Source organism: Corylus avellana, chromosome ca6 (assembly GCF_901000735.1).
Source record: "Corylus avellana chromosome ca6, CavTom2PMs-1.0".
NCBI lineage: Eukaryota > Viridiplantae > Streptophyta > Magnoliopsida > Fagales > Betulaceae > Corylus > Corylus avellana.
The window spans coordinates 22050788-22064580 of NC_081546.1; the positions used below are offsets into that span (position 1 = coordinate 22050788).

General features: G+C 37.7%; 2 long non-coding RNA genes across 3 annotated transcripts; both read left to right on the forward strand.

The window, feature by feature from the left end:
- Nucleotides 1-1382: 1382 nt before the first annotated feature.
- Nucleotides 1383-2648, forward strand: LOC132185006 (uncharacterized). The gene is made up of 2 exons (XR_009440603.1): nucleotides 1383-2197; nucleotides 2434-2648. It is a non-coding gene; the product is annotated as an uncharacterized LOC132185006 (long non-coding RNA).
- Nucleotides 2649-10902: 8254 nt separating this feature from the next.
- Nucleotides 10903-13304, forward strand: LOC132184658 (uncharacterized). 2 transcript variants are annotated; one of them, XR_009440579.1, is made up of 3 exons: nucleotides 10903-11151; nucleotides 12938-13026; nucleotides 13130-13304. It is a non-coding gene; the product is annotated as an uncharacterized LOC132184658 (long non-coding RNA). The 2 variants fall into 2 exon arrangements; XR_009440580.1 differs by lacking the exon at nucleotides 10903-11151 and adding an exon at nucleotides 11838-12247.
- Nucleotides 13305-13793: the final 489 nt, after the last annotated feature.

A 13793-nucleotide genomic window follows, 5' to 3' on the forward strand; every position in this document is an offset into this window, starting at 1 on the left:
TTGGTAGAAAAAGATGAATAATGGAGACAAAATTTAAATATAATATATTTCTTTGCTTATCATATTAAATGTTTAACAAAGCATGGCCTTCCTGTGGATGGCTCTTCATCTCTGCCCATGTGGGTGTGAAAGAAGTTTTAAAATTGGAAATGTTTTCAATTTGAATTTTGATACAGCAATTGGAGAGGACTTCTCAATGCAGACAGCCATTTGTCCTTTTTATCAAGTCTATGGCCCCTTGTGACCCCAATGAAGCGCTGACATATATAGCTGTTTCCCTCAACCTGCAATCCTTTATCTTGAAAGTTTGGAAGCTAGGGAATTTTGAAGTTGTCATTGAGGCCAACAGCCCTAGCTCACCCATTGGCAAATTACTTTCATAATCTCAATCTCATCTCTTGCCTTCCTTTCTTTTGTTGGTGGAAAGCAATTAAATTTTACAAAAATACGTATGAATTTCTACGCTCATCATATGATACAATACTTTGTCACTTTCCGACTTTATTATAGCAATATTTTCATTACATTGTGGTTGGGAAAGACGGCCTTTTGTTTAATTTCTTTCCTTTTTTTTTATGTCTGGTTTTAGACAAATCAAGCTACAGGTGGGTCGGTCACCCAGTCACATCTATTTCACTATATAAGTCTATGAATTAATCAATTACTTTATAGAAGTTTGAACTTATAATAACAATAATGTATATATATATATATATATCCGCATAGTAGAATTGTGGTTGAATATTGGTGTGGTATAATTACGAGCTGAATTATTTATTTTAATTATGCGTTCCTTACACGATTGTATTTTTTTTTTTCTTCAAGTAATTAATATTATATATTTAATTATCAATTTTCCATCTACTAAAGATGATGTGGCGTGGTCCTTCGACCCCTATTTAATTTCATTCACCAAAGACAGTGGGAGAACCACATTATATCAGATTTTAGAGGATTGAAAATTGATATTTGTCCAGCATATATAGGATTACTCATTTTTCTCTCCAATTTGGCACTTTTCGGGTTTTGGTAAGAGTTAGAATAGAACACTTGCTGGTCCAATCGGAAATTCCACCAGAAGCAATCACACGTGGGAAAGTCGGATATAATTGGTGGGGAGGAGGCAAGGAGCTGGAGGGTAGATGGGGATTGAGATTGCTCTCCAAAACCATACTTCCATGCATATTTACTCTTCAACGTTCGCAATCCCAACTACCCTCTCACATTTCCTAATTCCATCACCCCTCTCTCGCTCTCTCGCTCTCTCTCTCCCTCTCTTGCATATCTGCAAGTCAATGCTGCTGCATGCTTTGATAAATGGCTTACTGTCTAGCGCCTATAAAAGCTGGTGTGGTAGCCCAACAAAGAGATGGTCATTTTCTTGTGCAGAAATCCATTTGGGTGTCAGCTTTTGAGTGGTTCGTTTATGCATCTTTGATATTCATTTGGTGAGTGGTTTCCATGCTAACCTTGTCAATTGAACGGTATCTTGCAGGTCATCTTGATCTCGTTGTCTGTTCGACCTTGACTCTCTCCCTCTTGCTCTGATCTCCTTCAATCTCAAGAAAATTTGCCTTTGACGTACATTTTCTTTTTCTATGATTTTCTTAAAAAAATTATTGGTTTCTTCCACTAGAATATTAATGTACATGAAAAATACACACACAGCACAAGATTCCCTCTATACTCATATTAGCTACACCAAACTTTTTCATGAATGTGTGTCAACATTGACTATTTGGCACATTGAGCGATTACCCATGCATATATGCTCAATGTCAATAATTTAAGGTTTTGTCGTTATAAGAGCATTTATATTTTACCCCCAATAAGGTAGTGTTTGTTTTGATCCATCTCGTTTCCTTTTTACCCTTTTTCTGTAATTTGCAGATGATTGCAATATTTGGTCTGACTGACAATTCCATCATATATAATTATGTATTGTCTAGTTCTTTGGATTGTCGTTTTTGGTGTCTGTAATTCCATAAAAAGCTTCCAAGAATTAGGATGTTGTTTTTAAGAATGTTCGTTCACCCAATCCCATGATAATTAATGACAAACAAGTAATTCCAAACAAAACTCAAGGTCGGACAGGCTACGAAATTGAGATACAAACAAGAACTGTTTGCTTGACAAGTTTCGAATGGAAAACGATATCCCTGATCATCTCTTCAATCTGAGTTTCCAGAAAGTTCTGGTATGTAAATCTCTCTCTCTCTCTCACTCTCTCTCTCTCTCTAGCTCTATGATATTAAATAATAAACACAATGATCATGATTATTTTCTTTTTTCTTTTTCTTTTTTTCTGAATTTTCTGATGCCTATAATCAAACCATTTAAATGAGTAAATAAGTTTAAAGAAGCAGCAAGTGTCTTGAGCAGCAATACAAGTGAAGTTTAGCTCCAAATTAAGGATATTCAGTATTCTTGCAGATGATCAAGACTAGAGATGAAGATTTATCCCGAGTGATCATGAATTCTAGAGTTTGTAAGTTATCATGTCAGTTTTTGTAAATTTTACCTTTGCTATTAAATTGTAATTGTAAATAGTTAAAGAGTTTTTATCCATTTCACTCAATCTTTAAATAGAATGGAAAACAATCCTTTTGTAACATCTTTGTCATTTGTGACAAAGGATGATTCAATGACTCTTGATCTATTGTGCACGTAGTTAAAATACAGGATCCCAAAGAAGCAAAAAATATTAGAATAGAAAATAGATCAATCACACACGACACTAAGATTTAAGTGGTTTGGCTTAACAAGCCTACATTCACTGGCGGAGACGACCCGAAGGAAATTTACTATCAAAAGATAGAGTACAAAGATAACTGGAAGAAAATCACTCAAAATTTAAAACCCCAATATACCCAAATCTTACTCTCACACAAAAGAGAAAAATACAAAACAGGAAAAAAAAATGACAAAGAAAAGTCCCTTCCTCTCTAAGTGCCATAAGGCACAACAAAGTGAGAAAACCCTAATGAGATGCTACTTCTAAATTTTTCTCCCACAGTGATTATGCAACATACTCCTCTTTTATAGAAGAAGAAAGCTGGCCAAAATAGTTGTAATCCTTGTTGGAGTAGTACACTCCATGTCGGCAAGAACTCCAAACTAAACTTGTAAAAGGAGAACCAATTAAGGCTGGAATACTAAAAAGCCAAAGTCACGGCTGGGCCCCACACATGACTTGAGAAATTCAAGGCACAACACAACAAACTCCACCTTAACTTGAATTCTATCAAGTCCTCAACGAAATCTCCTCATGACGTCTCCTCCAACACCCACACAAGCAATCACAACAATCAAATCCAAGCAACTCTTGAATTTGCGAACTGGAACTGGTTTAGTCAACATATCCACTGGATTTTCCTCAGTGACAATGTTCTTCAATATGATATCTCCTCGTGTCAAATCCAGATCACCAGCATAATCTGAATCGACAAACCTAATGACACTGGAACCGATACCACTGTCTCTGTCAAAGACTGAGCCAACATCTGTAGCAACCCGTAAATAATGGAATATCAAATTCACTACCGGCCACTAAACCATGCCAGGATTAACAACACTGATTGCATGTGAAACATTTGGACGAATGCACTCCATAGCATACATGATGCTCCCAAACGCACTAAAATAATATAGATGCAACATGAGACGCTCCTCCCTTAATGATGGCACATTGCCATCCAAAATCTTCACCAAACCTCATTGTCGCATTAAAGAACGTGTCTTGATACGCCAAAGACTGAAACTATTTTAACCATCAAACTTTTCTACTTCAAATTTTACAGAAGCCGTCTCGCAAAATAAAGAATCCAGGATCTGATACCACTTGTTGTGCACATAATCAAAATACAAGATCCCAAAGAAGCAGAAAAGAGTAGAATAGAAGATAGATCAATCACACACGACACCAAGATTTAAATAGTTCGGCTTAACAAGCTTACATCCACTGACAGAGACGATTCAGAGGAAATTGACAATCAAAAGATGGAGTACAAAGATAATGGGGAGAAAATCACTCAAAACCCAAAGCCCCAAAACACCAAAATTTCACTCTCACACAAAAGTGAGAGAAAAAATTGACAAAGAAAACTCTCTTCTTATCTAAGTGTAGTGACCAAAATAATTAACTAAGCTTAGGTAGCTTAGTTAGAGGGTTAATTTGGAGTTTGGGTCACTAGGGACAACTAGAAGGGCATTTTGGGAATTTGGACTTTCAGACCGGACGTACGCTAGGGTTACTGGATGTATGCTATTGTCTGTAGTAGAGGACGAACGCTAGGGTTGCCTGACGTACACTCTTGTTTGTAGTAGAGAACGTGTGTCGGGGGACCATCGTATGTACGCTGACAATAGAACGCCGTACTCTGCCAATAGTACACGGACGTACGCTGGGGACCACACGGACGTACGCTACTTTTGGAATACCTTTTGGTTAATATCTGGACATACGATACAGCCTTTGAACCGCTGTGTAAATAGTACTGGACGTATGCCCGAATAGTACCAGACGTCCGTTACTTTTCAGAGAAGTTGGTAGCACCCTCTACTATAAATACCCCCTTATTCTCATACACCCATTCTCGCCCCCAGACTTTCTGATACACATGTGTGAGTGTTTTGTGAGGATTTTGTGTGTTTTGTGGAGAAGGAAATGTGTTTTCTTGAAGGTTGCTTCTAGGAGGTAACCCTATTCGCTTAACTTTTCTTTCTAAGTCGTTATGCTCTTTTAATGCTTTCTAGAGTAGCTTAGACGTTGGTTTGAAACTTTAGACATGTTATACCATTGATTTTGTTTAGAGTTGAGCTTAGCATTCCATTGTGCTTTCTATTGCATGGAGACCTTATTTGGAGATAGGAGGTCTTAGAAATCCATTTAGATGGGTTTAGAAGCAGTTTGGGAGGATAGGTGGACGTTTGGAACAAACAAGGTTCTACCTGAAACTTTCTGGGCGGACGTATGGCCTTGAGCCCAGACGTACGGTCAGAAGCATTTCAGGGGAAATGACGTTTTGACCAAGTCATTCGATAGCCTTTGTTTTCATGTTCTAGGTTCATTTTAATTGGATTTAGAACTAATGATAGGTTTTTTCTCAGTATTCGAGGCTATGGAGCCTCAAGAAAATTTTACGGAGGAACCTTACGACCTAGGTGAGTACAAACTCACATTGCTTGTTGTTACTTTTCCCGCATTGCACGTCTATTTTATATATATCAAACATGCGTATTTTGCAACTCTCATGAAATATATTTTAGAACTACTGTGAACTCTCTTTTGTAAAAACGTGTGTTGATTAATAAGATAATAATGAGGCTTGTAAAACTATACATGTAAAAGACTGATAAGATTAATTGCATCGTATGACATGGTACACCGGTACGTGCGGAATAACGATCATGAACTTACTATATATGTTAACTTTATGGTCAAATATTGTATGAAGACTTTGGATCCAATGGCCATTGCAGCCAAAGCCTTGACCATTCCCTAATGGATAGTCACTATAAGACGGACATCATTAGTGGTATGGGCCATCTGAGGTCGGACTCGGTCGTGCCACTAATGTTATGTATGGTAGTGTGCAATATCCGGGACACTGGTGTTGTACTACAGGTCCTTCAGGACAGCGCTAATCCCGCTAAGAATGGGTAATATCTTGAGTATATCATACGGTTGAACTATTACTGTTACTTATGATTATATGCATATTGATAAGTACCAAATATTGCAAATTTGGATCCCTTTATTTACATTAGTTAATCGTTGTTATTTAATATTTTGTGTTAGTTTTGTGTTTTTAGTGTTTTGTAGGTCATTGAAGAAAAACTACAGCTTTAAAGGAAAAAAAGCAAAGTTTGGAAGAATACATACTTTGAGAAGACCTAGATGATGTCGCTAAGTTTAACCAAATCCAAGAAATGGTTAAATCAAATTAAAGATTAGATTGGATTAAAGTTCAGATTGGATAAAATTTCGGATTTTATTCAAATTCAGATTCTGCACATGACTCATTAATTTCATCATAACTTTCTAGTCAAATATCGGATTGAAGTAATTCAAGTGGCATTGGAGAGCTAACTCAAAATATTACAATTCGTTATAAAATAGGATTTTCCTAATTCGGACGGTTACTATGACAAAATTGTCCCACAATAAGCAAAAAATATTTTGCTAAGTGTTTTCTATACATATGCATGTAAAGCAGCTTACATAAGATTGAGAACATGCAACATTTTTTCATTCCATGCAATACGTGCTCTTTAGTGTGTGGTCCATGCTCTCTTTAAGGTGGTCCATGCCCTCATATATGTTTATTCTTTTATCCAAGGGAAGGACTATGTCTTTCTTTAACCACAAATACGAAACTACCACCCTAGCCAAGTTGTAATTACTCCCAACCCTCTCTATGACCCACAATCAGTTGTCAAAGGACAAAACACGACAAACATAGGCTACTATGGACAAAGCAATTACAGCCCAAAAGTCGACAACAACAATGGAATAAAGTCAAATTTCATTCTAACCACAACCAATATGGACCACACCCGATGCCAACAACGCAATAAAGTATGTTTTGTAAGATTCCAACACATTATATATTGTATATATAAAGCCAACACAGATTCAACAAAAAATTTGGTGATGGGGGTTTCGACAAACATCTGACAATAGAACAAAAAGCGAAATAAAACTAGAAGAAAACTGTTCCACACTGTTAGATCAGCACAGACCACAAAAAAGTATGGAAAATTACCTTGGATGGGTTGCCGGCCAGTGGGTCTCGGTTCTAGGTTAGAAAATGGGTGGACGCCGGACTGCTAGACTCGACAGTGGATTCTATCGCGTCGGTGGGTCTCTGTTCAGCCGTTGGTGGGTGCATCGGTGGGTCTCCATTCAGCCGTTGCGTGGGTCCGTGGGTATGCCTGGGATTGAATGCGTCGGTGGGTATGTCTGTCGGTGGTTCGTTTCGTCGGGGAAGAGATATGACTTGGGGGTTTTATTTGAAACCCCCAAGTTTCCAAAACTCACCGTTTTGGATGTGACCAAAATGGTGAGTTTTGGTCCTACGTGTAAACATGGACACGTGGGATCAACATTTTCTGTCAATCTGGCATTCGTAAAATGCACCGTTTAGAATGGAGTAACGGCAGTTACAAAAGTCTGACGACAGGAATTTTTCTGGTATTTTAATTGGCCCAAGGAGTAAATTTTCGAAAAAAAAAAAAGAAGTTAGGGACTATTTAATTTTGGCGCATTGACTCAAGGTTTTATGATATATTTACCCTTCTTATAATCATCATTTTCTCAAAACTTCGTTTCTCATTTTGAAAATTGTTCCAAAATATCAACTTGCTTTATTTAGAAAGCATTTTTTTTTTAAATAGAAGCTTTATAAATAAATCTTTTACATCAATAAATGTTCATCCAAAAGCCATTTAAAAATATTTCATGCATGTGACATAACTTCATAGTATGTAAAGAAAATAATTATTCACAATTTGATATAAAATGTATAAATGGCATGACATGAAATAACTTTAGAAGAGGTAGAAGATTTACTTACTTCTAGACTGAAGCTAAGAGTAGTCTTTTAGCTAGTCACCTTTAAAGAATCTAGTTGTTCCAAGCTGGCTAACACTCTCTAATATCTTCTTTGAATATAATATTCTCAAATCCGTTCTCTTTCGTGCTATTTCTTTCTTGCAACCCTGTCTCGCCCTTTCTCTTTCTGCTTTGTGTAAATACTCTAAGAAATCTTTCTTTATAACATATCTTTCTTAGAGTGTTATGTCACAAAGCAAGAAATCTTTCTTGCTTTGTGACATAACACTCTAAGAAATGTTTTAGTCTAAGTCTGATCATTGGTTGAATCTGAAAAATATTACAAAAGAAGTCTTAGAAACTTTGTAGTAGTAGAAATATTCTAGTTGAATCTTCCATTCTACAGATCCATCACCGACCATTCAGTAGCTATCCAAAAATGCGTCATCGGACCAGCCACACGCCCCCACGAGCCACCTGTCATTGTGCGTGTGGGATTCACACGCGAAAGTGCCACCACGGTACAATGCGTGTCACACATGCACTAGGAGCACTTCCATCTTTGGTGCAGCCAAGTGTCACCCATAGAGTGTGCCAAGCCAACCCTGGTGCCACATCAGCGTGTGGGCAGGTCTTGAGTTGACCGTTGACTATGGTTGTTGACCATTGACTTATGCCATAGTTGACCATGTGCTTCCTATTCAATTTTTTCCTCTTGATCTTATATTTGTGGTTTATTTTTGCATTTGGCATTTGTAGATGGCACAAAACAAGATTCTTTATCATATTTAAACTGTATTGGATGGCACAAACTACATTGTCTCGTCCCAATTTATGCGTAGTTTTCTCAAAGGCAGCAAGCTTTGGTTTTATGTGATTGAGATTGCCAAAAAGCTCGTTAAAGGTGCTACTAAACTAATGACGCCTTCCTCACTCCTCTTATTGATTGGGATAGCAATCAGCATTAGATTCTTACATGGTTCTGTAACACCACTATTTCATATATTTCCATCATATTTGGTAGTTTTGATGAAGCTAAGGGCGCTATTGCTTCTCGCTATTCCATTGTTGATGGTGCTTGAGAGTACTAACTTCTGTTTGAGCTTTTTCATCTGATGCAGAAATTTGGCCAACGTATCAATGATTTTCTTGCTAGCATGCAACTTTTATGGGACCAAGTTGATCTTTCTCATCCTATTTATCGTGATTCTTCCGAGGCTCAAATGTATGCTAAACGCAGGGATCACATCATCTTCATCAATTTCTTATGGCCTTATGTGATGATTTTGAGCATGTCGGTGTGCAACTTTTACATTGCTCTCCTCTTCCTACTTTGGACAAGGCCATCTTTGAACTTGTCCATGTAGAGACTAGATTGCCGACCATGCACTCTCAACACAGCCATACAGTGTTGGCTGCTCCATTATATGGTTCATCCTCTGCTTAGCCAGAACATTCTAATAAGCCTCGCGACAACAATGATTGTCGCTATTGTAGACGTCGAGGGCACACTATTGACAAGTGTTGGCGTAAGGGAAGATTTAATATTCACACTATAGAAGTTGCTCATCCTGAGAGCGCTTCCTCTGTAGCTATTTCATTCCAACTGTTCCATCTTCAGTTGCTACCTATGGTGAGTTATCAGGATCCACTATCACCTTATTTTCAACTAAATTCGAGGCAATAGCTAATGAAGTCCTATCTCGTTTTGGTAATGCATCTTCCTCTGTCCTCTCAGTTTTGCCAGGTAACTCTTCCTCTTGGCTTTTCGATTCCGCTTGTTGCAATCACATGACACCTTCACCCCATTCCTCATTCATTTGCATAACTGATGGCTCCACTATGATTGTTAAAAATATAGACAATATCGATACACCTTTCCTTTTTGTTCCTGAAGTTTTTCATGTGCCTGAATTGTTCTATAATCTTCTTATTGTTGGGAAACTATGTGAACTTGGATATAGACTTTTCTTTGACTTCTCTGGTGTGCATGTGCAGGATCCTCGTACCAGCTAGACCCTTAGGATCAGGCATAGAGTTTGGCGCATGTTCGAACTCTCATCCTCACACCTCCCCGGCTCTAGCGTCTCTACTAGTGCCTCTTCGTCACCAATCTCTCTTGCACTTTGGCATTCACGTCTTGGTCATGCATCTTCATCTCGAGTACAACTATTAGCTTCAAAGGGGTTGTTAGGTTTAGTGTCCAATAGTTCTTTTGATTTTATTTCATGTCAACTTGAGAAACAACGAAAGGTTGTTTGGCATTGTCCCCCCATATTACCATCTTTGTGTCTTGGGTTCTGCCTGTTTTGTTTTAGTACTCCAACCGCGCACTAAACTCGAGCCTCGTTCTCGGTTGTGTTGTTTTTTTGGATATTGACTAGAACAAAATGGCTATTGGTGTTATGAACAAAAGGGGAAAATGCATTTTACTCTCATGAAGTTTGACATCTTTTTCAATTTGAACTCCAATGTTTAAAAATTTGGAATGTACTCTCCTAAAGTTTCAAAATTTTTTAATTCGAACCATCCGTTAGTCACTGCCGTCTAAGAAGACGAAAAGTCCACCATGTGAGACGCATGTGCTATTTTTAATCTTATTCTCCCCAAATTGCCCCTAAAAACAATTAAAAATAATAATAAATAAAACAATAGAGCTGGGGGTCGCAATGGGTTTGGGGGGGTTTTGGCCACCCCCTTTGGCTCATTGGTGGTGGCTGAGCCACCCCCATCCAGCCGTGGGGATGGCTCGCCACCCCCAATCCGACCAGATGGGGGTGCCCACCGTCAAATGGCCTAAGGGGGTGGCCATAGCTACCCCCAGTTTTTATCTATTTATTATTATTTTTTAAATATTTTTTTTATGTTATTTATTTTTTTTAGGGGCAATTTGGGAATCCCCCAAATTGGCCAAAAAAAGACTCCGAGAATCCCCCAATCGAGGCAAAGGAAAGCGGGTCTCCACAACCCGCAGTGTAATGGGCTTGCGTGGCCCCGCCGGCACTATAACTCCTTTCTTCCGAATCTTGATGGGCTTGAAGGAATTACTGGGTTTACTCGGTCTAGTTCGTTCCAACTTATTTTTATTTTTTATTTGGGTCAAATACCTAATACCCCCTGGGGTTTAGGAACTTTATTTTTACTTCCCTGTAATTTCATTTTTATCACAGGATTCTCTTGGGGTTTTGATAAAGGACCAACTTAGTCCATCCGTTAGTTGACCGTTAAGATTGACACGTGGACCAATTATATGTTGACACGTGGCACCTATTTAATTTTTTTTTAAAAAAAAATTAAAAATATATTTAAAAAAAAAATAAAAATAAAAAGCAGGAGCCCTCCCCAATTTCCCCCCAAAATTCTCCTCCTCTCCGTCGACCAAAGGCTACACCACAAGTTCAGAACCACCGTTCGTCGGAAATACTTCCCCTAAAACAAATCTCTCTCTCTCTCTAATCACTCGAGGTGCGGATGGAAATGGGTTCGGGTTCTCTGGCCGAGTCAGGAGGCTCCTCTTCTTGGGTCCTCCGACAGTGAGTCCGACTCCCTCAACGGCTTGAAATCTGGGCGGAAAATCTACTTTGAGTTTGTGGGTGGTAAGTATTTGTTGAGTTGATTGGAGTTCATATGCTCGGTATAGAACTGATCAGATGTTGTGTGGAGCTTAAAATGGTCTAATCCAGTTTTTACATTATCACATGTTTTTGAAAAAATTTATTGCCTTGAGCATTTAAGCATTCTGAGCCTATTAGTATTTAAGCATCTCTAGCCTGTAAATAAATGATGCAGAAAGAAAATGAGATTATACCTGTTTGGCTGGATAACTTGGGAATTTCTTTGATGTGCCAAAAGAATTTCCCAGTGTTACTTTAATAAAATAAAATAAAATAAAAAATTGATAATTAAATGTTACTTTAATAAATCTAATTACTTTGTTGAGTTTTTATCAAATGAGGAACGAACGAATGACTTATGTTTTGGGGTTAGTTACGAACAAGATATGGTGTTTGTTAAACAGAGGAGATGGAATGGAGCCCTAATTTGAGAATAGAGTAGTGGAATAATATAGCTTTCCATTTCGATAGTGCTATACATAGCATAAAACTGAATAGATTTTGAGCTTTGGAATTGAAGTGATATCCGAAATGTATATCAAGGCTTTTCAAGTGTTGATCTTTCCAATAAAAGACCCTTATAGATGATATTCCAACACAAGATTTCTCAATGGTCTGGGGTTCCATCATGTTCTTATTTGATCTTCGCAGCTCCAGCAATTGATCCAAAAAGATAAATTAAAAGACTTCAGGCCAACTCATGTTTCCAAACTTCTGCAATAAGAGAACTCAATGATTTGGAACTGGCCAACTCTTCTGCAGAATTAACAGACTTCTGAGCATGCTGGACCATACTCATTCTGCTGAATTAACTAGCTGAGATAAAATATAGATTGTTGTCACCTTCATGATTATCACTTATACAATCTTTAAGTAAAAAAATGATATCTTTGCTAGTGGAAATCCTATTTCCGTCGTCCTTTCTGCAAGGGTATAATGTCTTCTCAGCTGTCATCTTTGCTTTTTCTGGTGGTGGGAATCTCAATGGCCCTCGCACCTTGGCTAGCTGCTAGAGGCCAGTTAATTGCCAATCGTTTTGAGCAGCATCATGTTCGAATATTTACCCGCTGAGAGTGAGGTAAAATTTCTATATGAGAACTCATTGCTATTGGTTGCAAAGATTGCGAGTTTCAGCAGTTAGTGATACGTAGAGCAGGCATTATCACTATCAGTTTACAGAACTTCATATATTGTTACTCTTTTACAGTTTAAAATTGAACATATAAAGTCTTTTGCAAGTCAGTAGTGCAGTCATCAATAAGCAGTTGGTGACTCATCATCATAAGTTGTCCATTCTGATACAATTTTGAGTGATTTTATACTCAAGAAGATTGAACGTAACTCTTTTCATGTTAGTTAACTATTTTTTCATGTAATAAGGAAGGGGCCAAGCCACCAAGGTAATGGAGATAGGCAGAGTGATCATGTGTTGCTAAACTGCATTGCAGTGGCATTGTTTAAATCTTCAGCTAAATGCCTTTGTACTGAGGCCGTGGAATTTTTTTGCATTCAGTTTACAGCAGCCTATGCCCTTTTTGTAGGTTCAAATGTACTTGGTTGTGGTAAATTGCTTTGAAATTAATTGGGATATATTCTAGTTGGGGTCCATATATTGGGTTGGTTTCTTTCTTGGCTTGTTGCCACTCTAACTTTACAGAAATAATAATAATAATAATGAAGTCTGTGCGCTGTAGTCAATTTTAGTTTGAGCACCACTTGTATGTAAATAGTCTTATTGGGAGGCTTTTTGCATTGATTTTTGTGATAGGAGGTAGGGTGACATCCAAAAGTTTTAAGAGGGCAGCTTCCTTAATTTATGAGGTTCGCTACTGGGAGTCATCAGCCAGTCATGACTGGGTAGCATTTTCTTTTGCATTTCCTATAGTACTACATGATTATTGTGCTGTTGTTTTTTGTTATTTATAAGTGCTGCTTTTCCGTACTAAACTCATTTTATTAGGAGGTTATGTCACCGTCCACAAATCTTTTTTTTGATTTGGCACGGGGAATCCAGAACTTCGCTTCCACTAATCCCGAGGGTACACAGGCCCTCGGCAAGGAGTTTTCCGCAAGTGCACCCCGGTTAATTTAATGTAGGTCCACAAATCTATGTGATTTAAGATATATTAACTTTAAAAGTGCAATGTTATTTTTCCAAAAGTGCACAAAACATTTCTTATATGTTAAAATCTGATACTACTTATCAAAAAAAAAATATGTTAAAATCTGATACCTTAATTTCTTAAAATTTTTTAGCTCAATATTCTGATTCAGTGTAATGTTATCTTCTTCTAACGGTTGTGATGTATCCATTTGGTTTTAGGGATAACAAGATCTACAAAATTATGCTAGAATAGTTTGCAGCTTGAGGGAGTTGGTTTTATTTTGGTGAACTGTAATTCTCTAGATGAATGACGGATGCATTTTCTTAGGGACACCTCTCATGGTAGTGGTTCACTTAATCTGAGGTCTTCTACCTACAATTCTAAATAGAGAAAGAAAGCAGACATTGACAGACAAAGAAAAGTTCTTTATTTTGACATTTGAATGATGAATTGGAATGATGGAAACTGAACGAAAATTGGCTTGTGGGCACTGACATACTAAGGTTGGTCTTGACTCTT